This window comes from Dendrobates tinctorius, unplaced genomic scaffold (genome assembly GCF_039654945.1).
Source record: "Dendrobates tinctorius isolate UK_male_01 unplaced genomic scaffold, ASM3965494v1 ptg000209l, whole genome shotgun sequence".
Classification (NCBI taxonomy): Eukaryota; Metazoa; Chordata; class Amphibia; order Anura; family Dendrobatidae; genus Dendrobates; species Dendrobates tinctorius.
The window spans coordinates 136,261-160,719 of NW_027361876.1; positions in this window are offsets into that span (position 1 = coordinate 136,261).

Below are 24,459 nucleotides of genomic sequence, written 5' to 3' on the forward strand. Positions count from 1 at the left end.
CAACTGTATACCTGGATGAAGTCTCACAAATGGCCTGCGCAGCCAACTCAGCAGTCTGGTCCTGGGTCACAGTCACTACAGCGAACTTGGTAAAGTGGTCGGTCATCACCAGACAATGTTCATACCCGAGATGTGCCGGGCCTACAACTAAGTAGATAATCATCAATATCTCCAAGGGGGCAGAAGTCACAATGGTCTGGGTCAGGGCCCTGTGCTCTGGAGTTTTATCTAGTTCACAGCTCTGACATAGTTGACAGGCCTCCTCTACTGCAGTCCTCAATCGGGAGTGATACACCAGCTTCTGTGGTCACTGAAACATCTTCTCCGGACTGAAGTGAGCCTCTCTTTCATGGGCCTCCGTAGCCACCACACGGATCACCTTTTCTGGGAGCACTACTTTCAAAGTGACCCCCAATTCTCGTAGTAGGTGTACTCTACTGTATAGCAATCCATCTTCCAACTGGAGCCTCTCCCACTATCTCAGAATCTGCAGAGCCCCTGGAGACAGTGCGTCTCTCTCTTGCCGGCTGTGAAGGTGCTTCAGGGCCACCCACTGTCTCAGTTGGGAAAGTTCCCTATCTGCTTGCTGGAGTTGCACCCAGTCATTCTGAAGTCATCCCAGCACCCATTCTCCAGACGCTTCTCCGATCTGTCCCTGCGTCTCCACCAATGACCTAGCAAGGTCCCGAAAACCAGGAATCTCTTCGGTCTCCAATTCTTCATCTCTGTCACGTTCGGGCAGCTCATGAATCACTATTGAGAGAGCGTCAGTGTGTGTATTCTCAGCCATGGCCTGGTAAGTGATCTTGTACCGGTATTTCACCATGCGGGCCACCCATCGTTGTTCCAAGGTCCCCAAGTTTGTATTTTCTAGGTGGACAAGGGGATTATTATCAGTTCCAACTTGAAGGAGCTTTAATTGTCCGGGTTCCATTCCGAGTTGTGAAAATACCGACTCTCATAGGCTATCACACTCGTTCCCTTCCTCCCTGCATTTGTGATAGAACGGCCCCTAGACCATGTAGGCTTCCATCAGTGTGAAGGATGAAGGGCTGTGAGAAATCCGCATAGGCGCATATTGGGGCCTCTGTCAAGGCCATTTTCAAGGCTCTGAAGGCTTCTTCCTGGCTGGCTACTTCCCCACTGAATAGCTTCATTCTTCCAACCAGATGGCATTCCCTTTAGTAATTCCAATAGTGGATTAGTGAGACGAGTGAAATTGTTCACAAATCTTTGGTAGTACCTGGTAAGCCCCAAGAATCCCGAACGTCTTTCACTGTTGTCGGGGTGGGCCACTCTTGCATGGCCACTATCTTTTCATGCGCAGGCTGCACTCCACTGGATACAATATGTCCCAAATACTCAATTTGCTTGTGCAAAAGGTGACATTTTTGAGGCTTCATTGTCAGGCCGTGACTCTGCAGCCGCCTCAACACTTGCTCCAGCCGCTGAAGATGTTCTGCAAAGGTGGCCGCATAGACGATGATGTCATTGAGGTGAATGAGTGATGCTTCAAAATTCAAGTCTCCCAAGCATCTCTCATCAACCGCTGGAATGTTCCAGGGTCGTTGGTCAGGCCAAAGGGCATCCTATTAAACTCAAACAGTCGCATAGGCAGTATGAACGCCGTCTTTAGCTGGTCGTGTTCAGCCATGGGCATATGCCAGTACCCACTGGCCAGATCCAGGGATGAAAACCACTTTGCCTTTCCCAAGGCAGACAATGATTCCTCAATTCTGGGCAATGGATAGGAATTCCACACTGTACAAGCATTCAGTCATCTGTAATCAACACAGAAGCGCAGAGTTCCATCCTTCTTCCCGACTAAAACAATGGGTGCCGCCTATGGGCCCTGACTTTCCCCTATGACCCCGTTCTGCAGCATGTGAGCCAGCATTTCCTTTACTTCTTTATACATCTGAAGAGGTGTCTGCCGATATCTTTCCCAAACTGGTGCAGCACTTCCTGTAGGAATTTTGTGGGAGATAGCTTGAGTGCACCCGAAGTCATCTTCATGACAGGCAAAGACCTCTTGATATCGCTCCAACACAGCTTCTGTATGACCAGGCGGTAGAGTAAGTTTATACAAAGGAAAAAAAGTGGTACAAAACCACAGCTAGCTCACCAACTAGACCCGCAGGTGCACGTTACTCCATCTTGACTTGATGTCATGATTCCATCAGTAAAAAGAAGAGTGTTCCAGCTCCTTAAAAAATTTTGAAAGTTTATTTGTGCTTCTCAAAAAGATTATCTTATACAGGGAATCAAGCGACACAAAGCATTTGAGAGATATAAATAATAGCAAAATAAATTGCAATTTGTCAGGCGCAGCAAAGCACTTTATTTTAGAACATGGAGGAAGCACAACTTGTTTGCAGGTTAGTGGGATAGAACAAATTGTCAGGTCTGAACGTGAGGAGATATCAAAAGACGTCTCCTTACACGGGAAGCCTTCTGGATATATCACCTGGATACTAGAGTACCAAATGGCTTAAACAAGTGCAAAGAGATCAAGTTTCATTATTAAAGTATCATCATTTTATACGTATATATTGTTTTATTTTATGTTATCATATTGTCTGCTTTAGTAATCTGTTTAGAAACCACTCAAAAACTGATACCTTCTAGAAGCCGCTATTATGTGGCACCTGTGAGATAATTGGCTGAAATTGAGCTCAGTTTGATTAGTTTTTGCAGAGTTTAAATATCCATGACTGTGAGTACTGTAGGTATAGAGCTTTGATAAAGATCTGTTCCAAATCGAAAGGCGTCACTTGATTCCTTGTATGCACATTGATTATGGAGTTTTACTGTACAAGATAATGTTTTTGAGAAGCACAAATAATATTTCAAGATTTTTTAAGGAGCTGGAGCACTCTTTTTTTTTCACTGGTAGAGTAAGTTTAGCAGCTGCAGGAACCATCACCTTTCCTAGACCTTTTCCTCCTCTTAACGTTTCTTGAGCTTGGGCAGCTCGAATCATTTGCAGGAATACTTTTCTTTGAGGAGTTCACAGACTACAACGGTCCAAAAAACCCTCTTGTGGCTCACTGATCAGGAGAGATCTGATTTCTTTCAGTACATTCATACTGAGAGTCACCGCAGGCCCGCCACCGACATCCCCGGCAACCAACATGACCCCTTTTCGGCCTACATCTTTTCCACAAACTCAAATTTTCATCCAGACCACCCCTGCGACCCGGATGGGCAACTGGTTGGCAGCCGTCAGTCTGATCACCGGGCCCCACTCCGGCTGTGCCACTTCTGGAAAATGACGTCTAAAGTAAGCTTCTGGCATAGTGGTCACTTGCGATCCGGTATCAATTAAGCAGTGAACTGCTCGCCCATTCACTTCAGCCCAGACGGTGAGGCTCGTAGAGATTAAACCTCCGGGACTCCTATCTGTCCACCCTGGTCTTTCAGACTCTGGGCTGCGTCCCCCAGCCACGGAGCCCACTAGTTTAATGGCTGACTATCAAGAGTGTGTGTTGTATGCATGTATGAATGTCTCTGGTGAATGACTCATTGAGAACCCCTACCCTTGGTACACATGTGTTGTGCAGCCTAGCCTGTTAAGTGTCCAGGCTTAGGTGTATGTAGGTCAGAGTCAGTGACAGGCATTGGTCTCCACCAGTGGCTCGGCACGCCATAGTGCACATGCTCTACACACTGAAGTCAGCGTCTATACGGGCGTCCGCAGTTGCGACGCCGCACGCTCAGAAGGTCTAGAGGGACTCTGACCCCAAGTCCTTGGGGCTGGGTTCTGTGACCGCTTTCTGTGTGCTCCTTGGCCGGGCTGTGTGAGTTAAACAGGCTCCGGTGTTTATGTTCAGCGGTAGTGTGGCTCTGTGAGTTAACAGAGTCGCTGCTGTTCACACTGGGTGACGTTAACCCACGTGTGACCTTCTCACACCGCTTTATACTTCCGCCTTTACTTAGCAGCAGTGTACCACCTCTGTACGTTGGACCCCGGGCTGCGAACGCACCTACTGTTATTTTATAATTTGGTGCGTTCCGCCAGCCCTAACAGCAGGGGTCATGGGATGCATTCTCAACATGTTTTTAACCAGGGGCAGACAATGACAGCTTGGGACCCCTTCTTTTTATGGCGACAAAGCTATATATATATATATATATATATATATATATACTGTGTATATATATATATATACATATATATATTACATATAGTCACACACACATACATGTATGTATATTACATAGTCTCCTTTATTATGTATATTGCCATCCCTTATTATACAATGCCCTCTCGTTATGTACAGTAACATCCCATACATATTGGATTATATAGAGCCCTGTTTTTTATTACATACCATCCTGTCTTGTTAGCTGTATAATGCAACGATGGATGATGGAGCATGGGAAAGCTTCCTTTCTAATGGAGGAGCTCATGGACTGGTAGTCTGGTCACTGGCTCCTCCATCAGCAATCATTTTATATCTAGAAAGAGAGGGGACTATGTAATAAAATGGGCACTGTGAATAACAAAAATAACAAGAATACACTATGTAAGAGACAGCATTGTACATAACAGTAGAGGAAACTATATAATAAGGGACGGCACCATATATAGCTAGAGAGAATGGTACGTAATAAGGGACGGTGTTATACATAATAAAAGAGGAAACTATGTAACTAAGGATGGTGTTATACAGAATTAGTGAGTACACTATATACTAAGGGACAGTGTTTTACATAATAAGTACGTACACTATATACTGAGGGACTGTGTTATACATAGTAAGTACATACACTGTATACTAAGGGACTGTGTGAGACATAATAAGTGATAATAATATCTTTGTCCTCTTCCCCCTGTTCCTAAGTCCATTATAAATCCCCCTTCCTCCCATCCCAATCCCCCACACCCCTCATTGTCCTCCCTCCGCATCTCATTATTGTCCTCTCCCCACCCCATCATTGCCCATTCCACCACCTCCATCATTTCCTCCTTTCCCACCACCCCCATTATTGCCCTTTCCACCATCACCATCATTGTCCTTTCCATCACCATCATTGCATTCTCCCCCACCACCCCATCATTGTCCTTTCCACCACCACCATCATTGCATTCTCCCCATCACCCCCATCATTGTTCTTTCCACCACCTCCATCATTGCTTTTTCCGCCACCACCCCATCATTGCCCTCTCCCATCACTCCCATCATTGACCTTTTCACCACCTCCATCATTGCCTTCTCCTCCACCACCTCCATCATTGCCTTCTTCCCCACCACTCCCATCATTGTCTTCTCCACTACCACCATCATTGCCTTCTCCCCACCCCAATCATTGCCCTTTCCACTACCTCCATCATTTCCTACTCCCCACCATCCCCATCATTGCCCTTTCCACCACCATTATCCTTGCCCATTCCACCACCTCCATCATTTCCTCCCCCCTCCACCCCCATTATTGCCCTTTCTATCACCTCCATCATTGCCTTCTCCCCCACCACCATCATTGCCCATTCCACCAAGTCCATTATTTCCTCCTCCCCATCCCCATCCTTTCCCATTCCACCACTTCCATCATTTCCTCCTCCCCACCATCCCCATCATTGCCCTCTCCATCACCCCATCATTGCCTTCTCCCCATTACCCCATCATTTCCCACTTCTCCACCTACACACACAGCACCATTTACCTCTCTGCACATTCCCCCACAGCGCTACGCATGCACGCACACATACACCACCACTCATCTCTACACACACACACTCGCAGCACAACACACTGCTCTGCAAGCTTTCTCACAGCCACAGCATCACTGTCTCGGCAGCTTCCTCTCTCTGGCACAGCCGCGCTGAATGATGACGTCATCCAGCCGCACTGTGTCAGAGACCGGAAGTGCAGTCAGGAAGCTGGACTGATCCCTTCAGCTCCGCTCCGCTGCTATTTTCTCTTGTAGGCAGCGGAGCTGCAGGGATCACTCCCTGCCCGCCGCACATGAGGACAAGCTGGCCAGGGGCCCCCCGGAGCATCAGGGCCAGATAAACAAGCACAATTGCCCTCACTAGCTGCTCTGCAGGGGCCCCCTCTACACCTCCAGGCCCTGGTGCAGCCGCACAGGCTGCACATGCAGTATGTCGCCCATACTTTTAACCCATTCAGTCCAGTCCCACAGCATTATATTAATCCTCGTAAATTTTGGGAGATTGCTGACCATGGCCCCAAGTGGCAATGCTAGACCTCGGGACATTCAAGTTGGATTGGCCTGCCGCCTCTGCTTTCAAGAACTGCATCATGCTGACTACGACAAAATGTAAAGCAGGTAAATGGATGCAGTAACGTAAAGGCACAGAGCAAGGGTTAACAGGAGAGTGGTTTAATTAACAATTATGAACTCGCAAGGAGATAACAGGAAGGGGAAGACAGGTTAAACAGTATAAATGTGGTTCAATGCAACAGTCTCTCTATAATCTTTAACTTATTGTGACTCTGCTGTCTTTTAGTCGGCTGTAGTCCTATAGATGATGTAATACCGGCAGGGGTCTGACACTGCATCTACAAGCTTTCTTTCCCAACACATGGTCACGCTTCTGGTGATAGCTGCACGCCTAGTCCATTGAACAGCAGAGCCGAATTGCTCTGCACAAATCTCTCCTCGGCATGTTGCGCACCCGCCAACAACTGGATGCATGCACCATGATGTCTCACTTGGCGCTCATCCCTCGGTACACCCACCGATACCTGCACCACGCTGCTTTACCTGGCTCCCATCTCTCTGTGTGCCCAATGGTAACCAGGAGTCCTCATTGACCCCGTCCTGTGTCTCTGCTCTGCACTTCAACTCACTCTGCAGTACGCAGCAAGTCCCTGCTCTCTCTCTCTCTCCTTTGGTGGGAACTTTCTGTCTTTTTCCGTGCTAAACCCTGCTGTCTCCCCTCGCTTACCACACCCCCTCCTTTCAGGTGATGGGTTCTTTCCGTCTCCTCTTACCTTCCCCTCTACATCACTGGATGCGGCCTCAGCAGTTCCGGACCCGGCGTCTCAGAGGTACTCACAGCCCAGTCCTTTTCCTTATACTTTCATAGCTGAATGTGGCTCTCAATGTCAGAAAGGTTGGGGACCTCAGCTATAGAAGGACTGTAAGGCAGTAAATGTTGCCTAATCCAAACCTATAAATGAAGCAAGGGAAAGGCATATACAGTGCGTTGCGAAAGTATTCGGCTCCCTGGAACTTTTCAACCTTTTCCCACATACCATGCTTCAAACATAAAGATACCAAATGTAAATTTTTGGTGAAGAATCAGCAACAAGTGGAACACAATTGTGAAGTTGAATGAAATTTATTGGTTATTTTAAATTTTTGTGGAAATTCAAAAACTGAAAAGTGGGGCGTGCAATTTTATTGGGCCCCTTTAATTTTGGTGCAGCAAACTCACTCCAGAAGTTCATTGTGGACCTCTGAATGATCCAATATTGTCCTAAATGACGATAAATATAATCTACCTGTGTGTAATATCCATATACAGTTGTGGCCAAAAGTATTGACACCCCTGCAATTCTGTCAGATAATACTCAGTTTCTTCCTGAAAATGATTGCAAACACAAATTCTTTGGTATTATTATCTTCATTTAATTTGTCTTAAATGAAAAAACACAAAATGAATTGTCCTAAAGCCAAATTGGATATAATTCCACACCAAACATAAAAAACGGGGTGGACAAAAATATTGGCACTGTTCGAAAAATCATGTGATGCTTCTCTAATTTGTGTAATTAACAGCACCTGTAACTTACCTGTGGCACCTAACAGGTGTTGGCAATAACTAAATCACACTTGCAGCCAGTTGACATGGATTAAAGTTGACTCAACCTCTGTCCTGTTTCCTTGTGTGTACCACATTGAGCAAGGAGAAAAGAAAGAAGACCAAAGAACTGTCTGAGGACTTGAGAAACCAAATTGTGAGGAAGCATGAGCAATCTCAAGGCTACAAGTCCATCTCCAAAGACCAGAATGTTCCTGTGTCTACCGTGCGCAGTGTCATCAAGAAGTTTAAAGCCCATGGAACTGTGGCTAACCTCCCTAGATGTGCACGGAAAAGAAAAATTGACAAGAGATTTCAACGCAAGATTGTGTGGATGTTGGATAAAGAACCTCAACTAACATCCAAACAAGTTCAAGCTGCCCTGCAGTCCGAGGGTACAACAGTGTCAACCCATACTATCCGTCGGCGTCTGAATGAAAAGGGACTATATGATAGGAGACCCAGGAAGACCCCACTTCTTACCCCGAGACAGAAAAAAGCCAGACTGGAGTTTGCCAAAACTTACCTGAAAAAGCCTAAAACGTTTTGGAAGAATGTTCTCTGGTCAGATGAGACAAAAGTAGAGCTTTTTGGGCAAAGGCATCAACATAGAGTTTACAGGAGAAAAAAAGAGGCATTCAAAGAAAAGAACACGGTCCCTACAGTCAAACATGGCGGAGGTTCCCTGATGTTTTGGGGTTGCTTTGCTGCCTCTGGCACTGGACTGCTGACCGTGTGCATGGCATTATGAAGTCTGAAGACTACCAACAAATTTTGCAGCATAATGTAGGGCCCAGTGTGAGAAAGCTGGGTCTCCCTCAGAGGTCATGGGTCTTCCAGCAGGACAATGACCCAAAACACACTTCAAAAAGCACTAGAAAATGGTTGGAGAGAAAGCACTGGAGATTTCTAAGGTGGCCAGCAATGAGTCCAGACCTGAATCCCATAGAACACCTGTGGAGAGATCTAAAAATGCCAGTTTGGAGAAGGCACCCTTCAAATATCAGGGACCTGGAGCAGTTTGCCACAGAAGAATGGTCTACAATTCCAGCAGAGCATTGTAAGAAACTCATTGATGGTTACCGGAAGCGGTTGGTCGCAGTTATTTAGGCTAAAGGTTGTGCAACTAAGTATTAGGCTGAGGGTGCCAATACTTTTGTCTGGCCCATTTTTGGAGTTTTGTGTGAAAAGATCAATGTTTTGCTTTTTGCTTCATTCTCTTTTGAGTTTTTTCATTTAAGACAAATTAAATGAAGATAATACCAAAGAATTTGTGTTTGCAATCATTTTCAGGAAGAAACTGAGTATTATCTGACAGAATTGCAGGGGTGTCAATACTTTTGGACACAACTGTAAGTGCACCTGCTCTGTTATAGTGTCAGGGTTCTCTTTGAAGCACAGAGAGCATCATGAAGACCAAGGAACACAACAGGCAGGTCCGTGATACTGTTGTGGAGAAGTTTAAAGCCGGATTTGGATACAAAATGATTTCCAAAACTTTAAATATCCCAAGGAGCACTGTGCAAGCGATCATATTGAAATGGAAGGAGTATCATACCACTGCAAATCTACCAAGTCCCGGCCGTCTCTCTAAACTTTCATATCAAACAAGTAGAAGACTGATCAGAGATACAGCCAAGAGGCCCATGATCACTCTGGATGAACTGCAGAGATCTACAACTGAGGTGGGACAGTCTGTCCATAGGACAACAATCAGTCGTACACTGCACAAACCTGGCCTTTATGGAAGAATAGCAAGAAGAAAGCCATTTCTCAAAGATATCCATAAAAAGCGTTGTTTAAAGTTTGCAACAAGCCACCTGGGAGACACACCAAACATGTGGAAGAAGGTGCTTTGGTCAGATGAAACCAAAATCGAACTTTTTGGCAACAATGCCAAACGATATGTTTGGCGTAAAGGCAACACAGCTCATCACCCTGAACACACCATCCCCACTATCAAACATAGACATGGCAGCATCATGATTTGGGCCTGATTTTCTTCAGCAGGGACAGGGAAGATGGTTAAAATTGATGGGAAGATGGATGGAGCCAAATACAGGACCATCCTTGAAGAAAATCTGTTGAAGTCTGCAAAAGAACTGAGATTGGGACGGAGATTTGTCTTCCAACAAGACAATGAACCCAAAGATAAAGTAAAGTCTACAATGGAATGGTTCACAAATTAACGTATCCAGGTGTTAGAATGGCCAAGTCAAAGTCCAGACCTGAATCCAATCGAGAATCTGTGGAGAGAGATGAAAACTGCAGCTTACAAACGATCTCCATCAAACCTCACTGAGCTTGAGCTGTTTGCTAAGGAAGAATGGGCAAAAAATTTCAGTTTCTCGATGTACAAAACTTATAGAAATTTAAATTTCAAAAACTGACCGCCCCATCCAAGCATAAGCATAGTTTGAGGAGGTGCTTAACCTAGAGTCACCAACTCATATACATTCGAACAAAAAAGGAATCACACTGCAGCACCATAACATGCAAACATGAAAAATTACTGCATTAGAAGTATGAGAAATTGAGAAAGTTTAGCGCATAAAATGGCCAAGTTATGTGTACCTGGAAGCCACGGTAAGGCATTTCTCGTTTTCCAGAATCCTATCTATGCTAATCCTCACTAAGACTGAAGTCTTCATCTGAATGGGAACCTATGTAAAATCCTCTGTTTAGACTGAAGTGTATATCTCTGTGGAGGGGAAGTGGCCCTGCTTTGATTAAAAATGCATGTGGCTAACAGGTGGAGTGCTCCTGGAAAAAGAGAAATGCCTTACCGTGGCTTCCAGGTACACATAACTTGGCCATTTTATGCGCTAAACTTTCTCAATTTCTCATACTTCTAATGCAGTAATGCAATTCATTTTTCATGTTTGCATGTTATGGCACTACAGTGTGCTTCCTTTTTTGTTTGAATACAAAACTGATAGAGACATACCCCAAGCGACTTGCAGCTGTAATCACAGCAAAAGGTGGCGCAACAAAGTATTAAGTTAAAGGGGCTGAATAATATTGCACGCCCCACTTTTCAGTTTTTGAATTTCCACAAAAATTAAAAATAACCAATAAATTTTGTTCAACTTCACAATTGTGTTCCACTTGTTGTTTATTCTTCACCAAAAATTTACATTTGGTATCTTCATGTTTGAAGCATGAAATGTGGGAAAAGGTTGAAAAGTTACAGGGGGCCAAATACTTTTGCAAGGCACTGTATAACCCAATAGAAGAAGTAGTATCATATATAGCAAGAATTGGGAATATTAAAATTTAGCTTTTATTCTAAAATCTATTAAAAATATTTATTAAAGCACAAATTAGTGTTCAGAAAAAATACACTGTGAGATATATAGTACCTGCACGCTCATAAAGACTAGACTACCTGTATACAACAGGTGATCAAAAAACTCTGCTACACCTTTTATCTTACCAGTAGATGTACTCTTTAGGCACTAGTGTAACCTCATATGGGCTTATGGATCAGTATAGACCCCCTACGTAGATCCAAGTAATCATTCCTTACTATCGTCTCCCTGTTCCTGGTAAAAGATTTTGATATATCTCTAAAGATCATGCTCATCAAGAGCAAAGAATAAATCTATCAAGACCAGAGGGCGCCTCAGTCAATCTATATGTTAGAATAGTACTCGATTAGATACAATAGTATGACAAACATCAAGGGTATATATGATTTAGTCTATGTATAGATCCGAAAAGGTCTAAAGAAATGAACTGAGATGCAAACTACTGTGCATGCACATGTAAGGCCGCTTTCACACTTCAGGCTTTCGGTATCCGGCATGGTGCGGCGAAAAACCGGACTGCCGGATCCGGCGCCTGTTACGACCAGATCCGGCTTTTCCCTCGTGCTGTTTCATTGCTGCCGCATTGCGCCGGATGGCAATGCGGCACGTCCGTTTTTTTCCGGATCCGGAGAAAATAGCCGATCCGGCGTCTGGAAAAAACGTTGCATGCAATGTTTTTTTCCCAACGCCGGACCGGTTTTTTGCACTGCGCATGCCCGGAAACCTTCTCTGCCAGGAATATATCCGGCAGAAAGAAGGATCCGGTGTCTGCGTATGCGGCCAGATCCGGTAGTCCGGTTTTTTGCCGCCCCATGCCGGATACCGAAAGCCTGAAGTGTGAAAGCGGCCTAAGTGAACATTCACACTGGCCACTGAACAGGAAAAAAAACAAAGACAGAAGCATAAGTAAATACCCTGCAGTAAATAAATAAAAAGCAATCTAGAGTACTTATTTAAAATTATTTTGATAAAAAAAAATGCAAATGCCATCCCACCTCTTCACAGTGATCCTCATTGGGACATTCCTAACTCTAATATTAAAAACCTTACTGTTTGTCAAGTGACATGCATGAGGATAAGGGCTGAGAAGGACTGAGCCCAGCTAGTAGACACAGACACGCAGCCATTGGCAACCACATCAATATAATGTCCAGCTCAAAGAAAAGGCAGACCACACCTTTATATGGTGCAAACAGACTGAAAAAGAGTAAGGCTGGAGTCACACTAACCTGCGCAAAATACGGTCCGTAGTTTACTTGCGTAATACGGATGAATGACTCCTAAATAGTGCTCCGTATGTCATCCGTAAGCAAGGTGAGGTCGCGTATTTTGCGCACGTGTGCATCCGTATGTAATCCGTATGCAATCCGTATGGCGAGATTTTCTCTCAGCCTTGCAAAATGGACATTTAACGGTTTTCAGGCCTGCAAACAATTTAAATCATTAGCCTGCACCCTATTTAGACACTCAGAAACAGGTGGCTGCCTACATTCTGTACATTTGTCACCTTGCTTTCACGAGGTGTGTTGGTGTTCTTTGTGCAGCATGGCAGAGGGTCTGCGATTCAATACAACTGAGCAGGTTCTCTTTACCTGGCTTTTGTCACGGCGCTTTGGGCAACCATATCCTGTGATAGTGGATCCGCGGAGGAGGAGACGCATGTGGGTCCATCCACTTTTGAGGCAACGACTCACAAGAGGTCATTTTCACCGCCTCTATTCTTCTCTGCGGGAGCATCCGGATAAATTTTACCAGTACTGTCGCATGAGCATTTCCACATTTGATCGACTCTTGGAGACAGTGCGCCCTGGGGATAACCTTTCAGGACACAAGGATGCGCAAAGCGATATCTGCAGAGGAGCGACTTCTACTCACAATACGGTATGTACTACACAACCACATTCTCTATGTTCCTAATGTGTGTGCTAAATTATGTTTTTTGGCCTTCTTGGACAAAGTTTAATGCCCTCATCTTAATCCAAATATGTTTCACCTGACACAGCAGAATGTTACATCTAATATGTCCAGCATATCACTTAGTCATTGTGCCACCAAATATGTGTGTGTTCTTCTCTCTCATTTCCTAACAAGTTTGGTCGGCATGTAACTGATTTTTTTTTACTTTAGCCATTCTAAACTTTACTATTTCTGTTGTTCTACAGCTTCCTGTCCACTGGCCTGTCTTATGCCGCCCTCCACCATGAGTTTCTCATTGGAAAGTCAACCATTTCAGGCATAGTGAGGTCTACATGTGCACAAATCTGGACAAGACTCCATCAAGTGGTCATGCCCGAGTGCAGGATGGAAGACTGGTTAAGGATATCAAGGGACTTTGAGGAGGACTGCCAGTTTCCAAATTGTATTGGGGCCCTGGATGGCAAACATATCAGGGTGCGTAAGCCGCCGAACTCAGGCTCCAAATTCTTCAATTATAAACAATACTTTTCTGTTGTATTGTTGGCTCTGGTAGACCCTCAATACAAGTTTATAATTGCTGACATTGGGGCCTATGGAAGGACGGGAGACTCTAGAGTCTTCAATACTTCCATAATGGCTCGGCGGCTACGCACCAACCAGTTGGATCTACCACCACCACGCCAGCTACCAGGCTCCCCCGAACAATCAGTCCCTTATGTCCTTGTGGCAGATGAGGCCTTTCAGTTATCGCGCAATGTCATGAGGCCATATCCCCGGCGCAACCTTGACCACAGGCGCAGAATTTTTAACTTGTGCCTATCACGTGCTAGGCGACTGGTGGAGTGTTCCTTTGGGATTCTTTGTGCCAAATGGCGGGTACTCCAGTCTGCCATTCAGTTGAGTGATCAAAATGTGAATGAAGTTGTGAAAGCCTGTGTTGTTCTGCATAACTTCACCAGGATACATGATTGTTCCTCCTCTGATGGTGTTGTGTGTAGGCCGGACAATGTGCGCAGGGTGAGACCACCTATGAACCCTCAACGTAGACCGCTCTCTGGCCTAAAAGTGCGTGATATTTTCACTAATTACTTTATCTCACCTGAGGGGGCAACTTCTTGGCAAGAGCATGCTGTGTCTATGTTATAATTTGTTTCTTTAAGTGTGTCTAAATATATATTACTCAAGCCTTTATGATTCTATGAGTGTTTCATTGCATTGGTTGGTGTCTGTTAGTATGTTGTGAGGGATTGTGAAAAATCACACAGAGACGTTAACTAGAGTAGACAAATTTTTAGTTTTGCCTTTTTTTTTTTTTTGTTTTGCTTAAAGGCAAGCATAATATTGCCATAAGACAAATTTGGCAATGGCCAAAATGACCCTTTGTGCCTTCTTTAACTTGTTGTAAAATTAACATTACATAACAAAACAGCAACAAACATTATGCAATAACAACATTGCGGCATGACTAGATTAAACTAGATTTGCCAACAAAAGGTGAGCTCCATCACCAAAATAATGGCAACAAGATAACACTCACATTTCCTCATAATGTTATCCAATCATAGAAAGATTCCACCATGACAGGCAAGGCTACCTCACAGCTTTCACACAGATATTACCTGTCTGTAGAACAGAGAATATTTAAGCATGCTATACTGGAAAGGATGAAAATACAAAACTCACTTGTTAAGACATAGAGAGAGCGTGATATTCTGAATGCTGGTCGGCTAGAATTTTTTTACTAGAGATTGCTAACAAAAAAGGTGACTACTTAACTAAGGCGAGCACACCTTTCCTAGGCGTTAGCAAGTGAGTAGTGTATTTTCATCCTTTCTGTCAGAGACACCGCACTGCACTTGCTCATAGAGCCAGTGCACGTGTCCTGAGTACAGAAGCAGTGCTAAGAGTTACCTGGGGAGCAGGGCAGCAGAGGTGACCAGGCGTGCTTCAGGCTAATAGTGTCAGGATCCAGTCAGTGCTGGAAAGTAAAGATGCATAGGACCTGCGGACACTGAAACTGAATAGTCTGCACGGGACCTGTGGTCATGTGACTGCAAGGGGGCGGGGCTTAGCGTCCTGTATACAGATAGGACAGGACACCATACAAACAACTCAGAGTCAGGCAAAACAGAGGTCACAGCAGTACGGGCAAACGAGGTACAGAGGGACAAACAGACGGGTAGTCAGACAGAGCCAAAGGTCATACACAAGAGGGCGTCGTGGTACCAAGGGGACGAGCAGAGAGGAGTCGGGTCACAAGCAGAGAGTCATACACGAGAGGTAGCGCAGTACAAGAGGGTCAGGCAGAACTCGTAACAGGGACAGAACCAGATCACAACCGAACAAGCAAGCAAGATATCAGGCACAAGGCACACGTATACAAGAGGTCACTTAACTCAGCCGAGGGCAGGAGTATAACTGACACCGGACCCAGGTCCAGTGAGCACTAAATAGCCTCCTGCTGCCAGAGAGAGGCAGCACAATTAACCCATAGTCTAACCAGGACGGGTCACAGCGAAATCCCGTCCTGGATCATGACAGTACCCTCCTCTCAATGGGGGGCCACCGGACCCCCAGGTCTCTCAGGGTACTTGGCGTGAAAGGCTCGGATCAACCGATCCGCATGAACTGATCGAGCAGGAACCCACGAGCGTTCCTCAGGACCATAGCCCTTCCAATGTATCAGATACTGAAGGGCGCGACGGACCAACCTGGAGTCGACAATTCGTTCCACCTCGTACTCAGCCTGCCCATCTACCAGAACCGGTGTCGGGGAAGATGATGATCCCTCCCCACTGGACCTCACAGGTTTCAAAAGGGCCTTATGGAAAACATTAGGGATCCTTAGAGATGGCGGAAGACTCAACCGAAAAGCCACCGGGTTAACTGCTTCGGTAATTACATAGGGACCTATAAACTTGGGTCCAAGCTTCGCAGAGGGGACCTTGAGCCTTATATTTTTGGTGGATAACCATACCTTATCTCTGACCTGAAACACTGGACCCACGGATCGTTTTTTGTCCGCAAAAAATTTAAATTTGTCCTGGGCCTTCGTAATGTTATTCTGAACCTCCCGCCATACCTCCCCCAACCGCTGGATCGTCTCGTCCGCCCCGGGACACCCAGAATTCAAGCGGGAAAATTCTCCAAAATGAGGATGAAACCCATAATTGCAAAAAAAAGGAGACGTACCCGTAGACTGGTTAGTGCGGTTGTTAAATGCAAACTCAGCCAATGGTAACAAAGAACACCAATCATCCTGTCGGGCTGAGGTCAAACAACGCAGAATTTGCTCCAGAGACTGATTGGTCCGCTCAGTCTGCCCATTAGTCTCTGGATGGTAGGCAGATGAAAAGGACAGACCAATACCCAACCTCCTACAAAAAGCTCTCCAAAATCTGGACACAAATTGCACTCCCCTATCAGACACCACATTCAGGGGTACCCCATGCAACCGCACCACATGCTCCACAAACAATCTGGACAATGTTTCCGCATTAGGTAGAGCTGCCAAAGGTACAAAATGTGCCTGCTTACTAAACCTGTCCACTACGACCCAGACCACGGTATTACCCTTGGAAGGGGGAAGGTTGGTGATGAAATCCATGGACAGATGAGTCCATGGTCTCTCAGGAATTGGCAGTGGTACCAATTCCCCGGCCGGCCGGTTATGGGGAGTTTTCGCACGGGCACAAACCTCACACGCAGACACATACTCCCCAACATCAGAGGCTAAAGAAGACCACCAGAATATTCTAGCAATGGCCTTCCGGGTCGCTGAGATCCCTGGATGTCCACCCAGAACTGAGTCATGGAACTCCTGGAGGACCTTGAGACGAAACTGAGCTGGCACAAAAAGTTTATCCAACGGCTTAGCTGGAGGTGCAAGAGCCTGGGCTTCTCGAATCTCCCGTTCCAACACATTAGAAACCTCTGCCACCACCACCCCAGGCTGAAGAATGGAGGATGGAGGTTCCGGGGGGGACACCGGATCAAGACTGCGTGACAATGCATCCGCTCTGATATTCTTGGATCCTGGTCGAAAAGTGATCGAGAAGTTGAATCGGGAAAAAAAAAGTGACCATCTAGCCTGTCTGGGAGTCAACCTTTTAGCTGACTCAATGTAAGCTAGGTTTTTGTGGTCCGTGATTACCGTTATAGGATGAACAGCCCCCTCCAAAAAATGCCTCCATTCTGCAAAAGCCAATTTTACGGCCAGAAGTTCCCGATTCCCCACATCATAGTTTCTCTCCGCAGGGGAGAACTTCTTTGAGAAAAAGGCGCAAGGTCTTAAATTGGTCAAAGTGGTGGGTCCCTGGGACAATACCGCCCCCACCCCCACCTCTGAGGCGTCTACCTCAACAATAAATGGTTCAGAGGGGTCCGGTTGGATAAGAACCGGGGCCGACATGAAACATTTTTTCAAAAACTGAAATGCCGCTACCGCTGCGGTTGACCAATTCTTGATATCGGCCCCCTTTTGAGTCATGTCTGTGAGGGGTTTAACCACCTGTGAGAACCCCCTTATGAATTTCCGATAATAATTAGCGAACCCTAGGAAACGTTGCAGACCCTTCAAATCACACGGTTGAACCCACTCGAGAATGGCCTGCAACTTATTAGGATCCATGCGATACCCTTCAGCAGACACGATGAACCCCAGAAAGGACAGTTCCTGAACAAAAAATAAACATTTTTCAAGTTTAGCAAACAGACAGTTCTCCCTGAGCTTTGGAGAACTGCCCGAACATGACCAATGTGAGTCTGTTTATCAGGCAAGTAGATTAAAATGTCATCCAAATACACCACCATAAAACGTCCAATCAAATCGGAGAACACATGATTTATGAAATTTTGGAAGACCGCTGGAGCATTGGTCAGGCCGAAGGGCATGACCAAATTTTCAAACAACCCTTCAGTAGTGAGAAAAGCGGTCTTCCATTCATCTCCGTCCCGGACTCGGATAAGGTTATACGCCCCCCTTGTAGATCTAATTTCGAAAACCACTTAGCTCCGGACAACTGATTGTATAAATCAGGAATAAGTGGAAGGGGATAAGTATTCCTCACAGTTATTTTATTTAACTCATGAAAATCGAGGCATGGGCGCAAACCACCGTCTTTTTTTTTTACAAAAAAGAACCCTGCCGCCACAGGAGAAACAGAAGGACGAATATGTCCCTTACGGAGGCTCTCGGAAATATATTCCTTCATCGCAGCCCGTTCCGGACCCAAGAGGTTATACAGGCGGGCTTTGGGCAATTTAGCACCTGGAACCAGGTCAATGGCACAATCAAATGGGCGGTGTGGTGGTAAAACCTCAGCCTCTTTTTCGGAGAAAACGTCAGTATAATCTATCAGGCACTCCGGAATGCCTTCTAGACCCACGGACGACACAGACACAGAAACAAGACATTTCTCAGAGCAATAGGGACCCCATTTAACAATGTCCCGAGATTCCCAATTAATCACAGGATTATGCAGCTGTAACCAGGGGAACCCCAACACCAGTCCCGCAGGCAGGTTGTTCATTACAAAACATGAAATACGTTCCTGGTGTAAGGAACTCACTTTAAGGAGAAACTCTTCAGTACAAAACACAATGTCATTCTTAACCAGTGGTGTTTTGTCAATAGCAACAAGGTGAATCGGAGTCTCCAACCTAACTGTCCCTAACTTACACCTGGCCACCAAGTCAGAGTCAATAAAGTTCAATGATGAACCGCAATCCACGAAGGCAGAAGTGGATGTGGAGACACCACCACAACAAAGTTCCACTTGAAATGACATTTTAGAAAATGCAGAAAAGGGTACCTGAGAGCCTGGGTGACCTCCACGATAATCACCCGGGCTCAGTCGCTTGCTGGTTAATGGCCGGGAGGGGCAATCCTTTTTCCAATGTCCAGACTCGCCACTGTGAACACAGCATTTTCTCACGTGCCGTTGTCTCCTTTCTTCCTCCTTAAGGTTGATGGTTCCCATCGCCGTGATTTTCAATGAAGAACTGGCTCCCCTTCCTTGGGAGAATAATGATGTCTCGGTTTGTATCACTCCCCTTGCCCGTAACCTGCGATCCATTCGGACGGCCTGTGTCATAGCTTACTCCAGGGCATCAGGTGGGGGGTGGAGAGCCAAGGCGTCTTTCAGATGCTCAGACAGGCCTCTACGGAACAACCCCCGGAGAGCGGCGTCGTTCCAGCAGACCTCAGCAGCCCAGCGTCTGAACTCTGAGCAAAACCACTCGGCTGAGTGTTTCCCCTGGCAAACATTCATCAGCCTGTCCTCAGCCATACGCACCCGATCAGGCTCATCATAAATATGCCCCAGGGCCTCAAAAAATGCATCCACAGTCAAACGCTCAGGGGCCGTGGTAGGAAGGGAGAAAGCCCAAGCTTGGGGGGCTCCCTTTAACAGAGACATAATGACCCCCACTCTCTGACTTTCATCCCCAGGAGAGTGTGGTCTTAAGGAAAAAAAAAGCTTACAGCCCTCCTTAAAAACTCTGAAGTCATTTTTATCTCCAGAAAAGGTATCTGGTAACTTCACTGGAGACTCAGGGGAAATTAATGTAACATCCCGAGCCCCCAATCAAAGAACCCCCTGCACAGTGTCGGCGATCAGCTGCTGAGACTGAGCCAGGACTCTTTGTTCTCCAAAGAGTTTCTGAGACATCTGCGTCAGATGCTTAACCTGCTCAGAAAGAGTGTGCACAGGATCCATCACACACACAGGTGAATGGGAGCAGAGAAAAAAAATGGTATGGGTCAGTTATAATGTCAGAGACACCGCACTGCACTTGCTCATAGAGCCAGTGCACGTGTCCTGAGTACAGAAGCAGTGCTAAGAGTTACCTGGGGAGCAGGGCAGCAGAGGTGACCGGGCGTGCTTCAGGCTAATAGTGTCAGGATCCAGTCAGTGCTGGAAAGTAAAGAGGCATAGGACCTGCGGACACTGAAACTGAATAGTCTGCACGGGACCTATGGTCATGTGACTGCAAGGGGGCGGGGCTTAGCGTCCTGTATACAGATAGGACAGGACACCATACAAACAACTCAGAGTCAGGCAAAACAGAGGTCACAGCAGTACGGGCAAACGAGGTACAGAGGGACAAACAGACGGGTAGTCAGACAGAGCCAAAGGTCATACACAAGAGGGCGACGTGGTACCAAGGGGACGAGCAGAGAGGAGTCGGGTCACAAGCAGAGAGTCATACACGAGAGGTAGCGCAGTACAAGAGGGTCAGGCAGAACTCGTAACAGGGACAGAACCAGATCACAACCGAACAAACAAGCAAGATATCAGGCACAAGGCACATGTATACAAGAGGTCACTTAACTCAGCCGAGGGCAGGAGTATAACTGACACCGGACCCAGGTCCAGTGAGCACTAAATAGCCTCCTGCTGCCAGAGAGAGGCAGCACAATTAACCCATAGTCTAATCAGGACGGGTCACAGCGAAATCCCGTCCTGGATCATGACACTTTCATTTTACAGTATAGTGCATTTAAATATTCTCTTTTCTACACACATGTAATATCTGTCTGAAAGGCGTGAGGTAGCGTTGCCTGTCATGATGGATTGTTTCATATGTTTGGAAAACATAGTTTAAAAATGTGACTGTTAAATTATGTTCTAAAAGTTGGTGAAGGAGAACACCTGTTTTTTCATTTATATTAGGAGCACCAGTTACATCTCACTGGACATCTCCACCCATCAGAATCATAAATCCTCATATGTTGGGGAAGGGGAACGTGGAAGAACAGCCTGTGGGTGCTGCTGGACATTGTGGGCAACATCGCCCTGTGTGGGGCCATACTGTTGCCCATGATGCTGTAGTTGTCCAGCCTCCTGGGCCTGTTGGGGATACTGGCCAGAGTAATGATGATGGTGAGGGGCTTCTTGTTGGCTCTGGTAGGCCCGTGGCTCATACCCACCAAGATAGCCAGATCGTCCCCAACCAGGTTGGGACCAGCCTCCAACACTGGGTGGATACAAGTGGCCATATTGGTGGGGTTGGCTTGAGGAAGACATTTGGGGCTGCGGAATAGAAGGTTGGGTAGGGGGAGGAAGGGGTTGAGGTGTTGGCCCACGTATTAGGGGCTGTTCAGACCCTGCTTGAGCAAGCATCTGTGTGGATGGTCTCATGCGCATTAAATTTCGTGGTGAGAGCTGCCACCTCTCCAGAAATTCAAAAACCTCATATGGGGTATTGGGGGGGGGGGGTGCTTGCATCAAGTAGGATCTGAATACATCCCCTAATACGGAGCCTGACCTCACGGGTAAGGGCACGGAGATAAAGGGTGAGGCTACGTGCATAGGCCTCCTCCCCATCATCTGTAGTTACTCTGGACAAATAATTGAGCACCCCTGTGTCCACATTGGTCCTGCTCTCTTGAATAGTGACCTGGCGCCTTCTTCTTGTTCGCCGTGATGCTAGAGCAGCCTGTGGGGAGGACCTGATCTGGGCAGTTGGGCTTCTGCTCAAGTTGCCCGACTCTTCCAGGATGGGTGAGGTGGCAGCAGCAGACCGTCCTGGTGGTGTTGTGTGTAGGCCAGCCATTGTGTGGTCTTGTGATGCCTCATCTTCAGCCATCCTTCTTGTAGGGGGAGAAGATGGGCCAGCCACCTCATCCCCTACAGGATCTATAATGGGCTCTGCCTCTGAGGCCGTTCCTCGATCCGTAAGGTTGGATTGAGTTCTGTTATGAAATAGAACAGAGGCAAAAATACATCAATATTTTTGTCCCTGTAAAGTATTTGTGTAATGTATTTGTGTAATGTGGTGTGAGGTATGTACTTACGGTCTCAGATCCAGAATTGGGGCGAGGAATAGTATATGTATTTTCTTTTCACATGTCCAGCATCCCCATTCCTGGACCGCTGCTGGCGTTCCCGGTGGAACTGGTCCCGGATGCTTCGCCAGCGTTTCATCACATCTTCCACTGCAATGTGACAGGAAAGATTGTCAAAATCACATATTTGAGAGGTCACATTTTCTAACAGTAGTCTAGGCATGGGGCCTTCTGGGGTGTGCGTTCTACCCATGGTGGCATATGTAATTGGGCCGATACACAGGGTATCATTAGCTACACTTAAACTAATTTTATTGGCTAGGAGGATGAGGAGCTTGTGGCCTAACCCCTAATTATGGCTGTGTGAAGCCACGTGTCACATCCAAAAGTAACGGCCTCATGAGGCTAATAAAAGTACATGCACAGGAAGGGGGGTGCTGATTGTAGAATCATTTTTTAGCGCGCGCTAAGGTTAATGATGTTTTTATGGTTGCACTTACGAATTTTATGCTGCTCATCACGTGGTCTGTCACCAAAGTCATGGTACATCTGGCGACAGATGCGCCTCCATGACGCCTCCTTTCTTGTCCGGTTCGCATAATTTGCATCGCGTGGGTCCCATATTTCGGGACGCTCCTGCACCAGCACAATTAGCATCTCAACATTAATGTATGTGGACGCCATGCTGCTGCTGTACTCCGTGGAGGCGTACTTCCTGGATGTCTGGAGCGGTTTTTGAGCTCATTTGCATGTCTAGGCTTCCTGATGATGGATTGGTCCATTTCCTGTCACCAGCCAAAAGACCTGCGTATTGCTCGCAGGTCACACGTGTGTTCCGTGTGTAATCCGTATTTTTTGCGCACCCATTGACTTGCATTGGCGTACTACGGGCGTAGTACGCTGACAATCGCAGCATGCTGCGATTTGCACGGAGCGTAGGATACGGATGAGAAATATACGCCTGGTGCGAGTGACTCCATAGAAAATCATTTGTCTGTGTCTAATGCGTGCTTTTTGCGCCTCTCACTCGCCCGTATTCCTCGCCAGTGTGACTCCGGCCTTAAAGAAATGAACTGGGATACAAAGTAATTTGAATGCACATGTAAGCACACGTTCACACTGGCCACTGAACAGAAATAAAAAACAAAGACATTAATCATAAGTAAAAACCCTGCAGTAAATAATCAACAATATTGCTTGAAAATAATATAGGTTACTTAGCTAACATAATTTTGATTAAAAAAATGCACTTACATGCTGTTACAAATGGTAAGGTTTTTAATATTAGCATTAAAACCTTCCCAATTAGGGTCACCGTGAAGTGGGATGGCTTTTGCATTTTTTTTTATCAGCGTGTTATTATTATTATTATGCATTTACTGTATATAGCGCCATTTATTCCATGGCGCTTTACATGTGAAAAGGGGAAATATAGACAAGCATAATAAACATGTGTAAGACAAGGGACGCACAAGTACATAAAGAGAGGGGACCCTGCCCGCGGAGGCTCACAGTCTACAGGGATGGGTGAGGATACAGTAGGAGAGGGTAGAGCAGGTTGTGCGGTGGTTCAGTAGACCGAGGATCATTGCAGGCTGTAGGCTTGTCGGAACAGGTGGGTCATCAGGTTCTTCTTGAAGGTTTCCATTGATGGTGAGAGTCTGATGTGTTGCAGCAGAGAGTTCCAGAGTATGGGGGAAGCACGGGAGAAGTCTTGTATGCGGTTGTGGGAAGAAGAGATAAGGGAGGAGTAGAGAAGGAGATCTTGAGATGATCGAAGGTTGCATGCAGGTAGGTACATAGATACCATGTCACAGATGTATGGAGGAGACAGGTTGTGGATGACTTTGTATGTTATGGTTAGGGTTTAGAATTGGAGCCTCTGGGCAATAGGAAGTCAGTGAAGGGCCTGGCATAGGGGGGAGGCTGGGAAATAGCGGGGAGACAGGTGGATTAGTCGGGCAGCAGAGTGTAGGATGGACTGGAGCGGAGCCAGAGTGCTAGAGGGGAGGCCAGAGAGTAGGAGGTTGCAGTAGTCAAGGCGGGAGATGATAAGAGCATACACTAGTGTTTTTGTGGTTTGGTGGTTGAGGAATGAGCGGATCCGGGAAATATTTTTGAGTTTGAGGCGGCAGGAGGAGGCGAAGGCTTGGATATGTGGTTTGAAAGAGAGCGCAGAGTCAAGGATCACCCCAAGGCCCTGAGCGTGTGGGACTGGGGAAAGAAAGCAGCCATTGATATTGATGGATAGGTCTGGTGGAGGGGTAGAGTGAGATGGGGGAAAGATGATGAATTCTGTTTTGTCCATGTTCAGTTTGAGAAAGTGATCAGAGAAGAAGGTTGAGATAGCAGACAGACATTGTGGGATTTCAGTCAGTAAGGAGGCGAGGTTGGGTCCAGATAGGTAGATCTGCGTGTCATCGGCATAGAGGTGATACTGCAAACCGTAGGATTCTATGAGCTGTCCCAAGTCAAAGGTGTAGATGGAGAATAGTAGAGCAGAGCCTTGAGGAACACCAACAGACAGGGGGCGAGGTGAGGAGGTGGTGTGTGACAGGGAGACACTAAATGTTTGGTCTGTTAGGTATGATGAAATCCAGGATAGGGCCAAGTCTGTGATGCCAAGAGATGAGAGAGTTTGTAGCAGGAGGGAATGGTCTACGGTG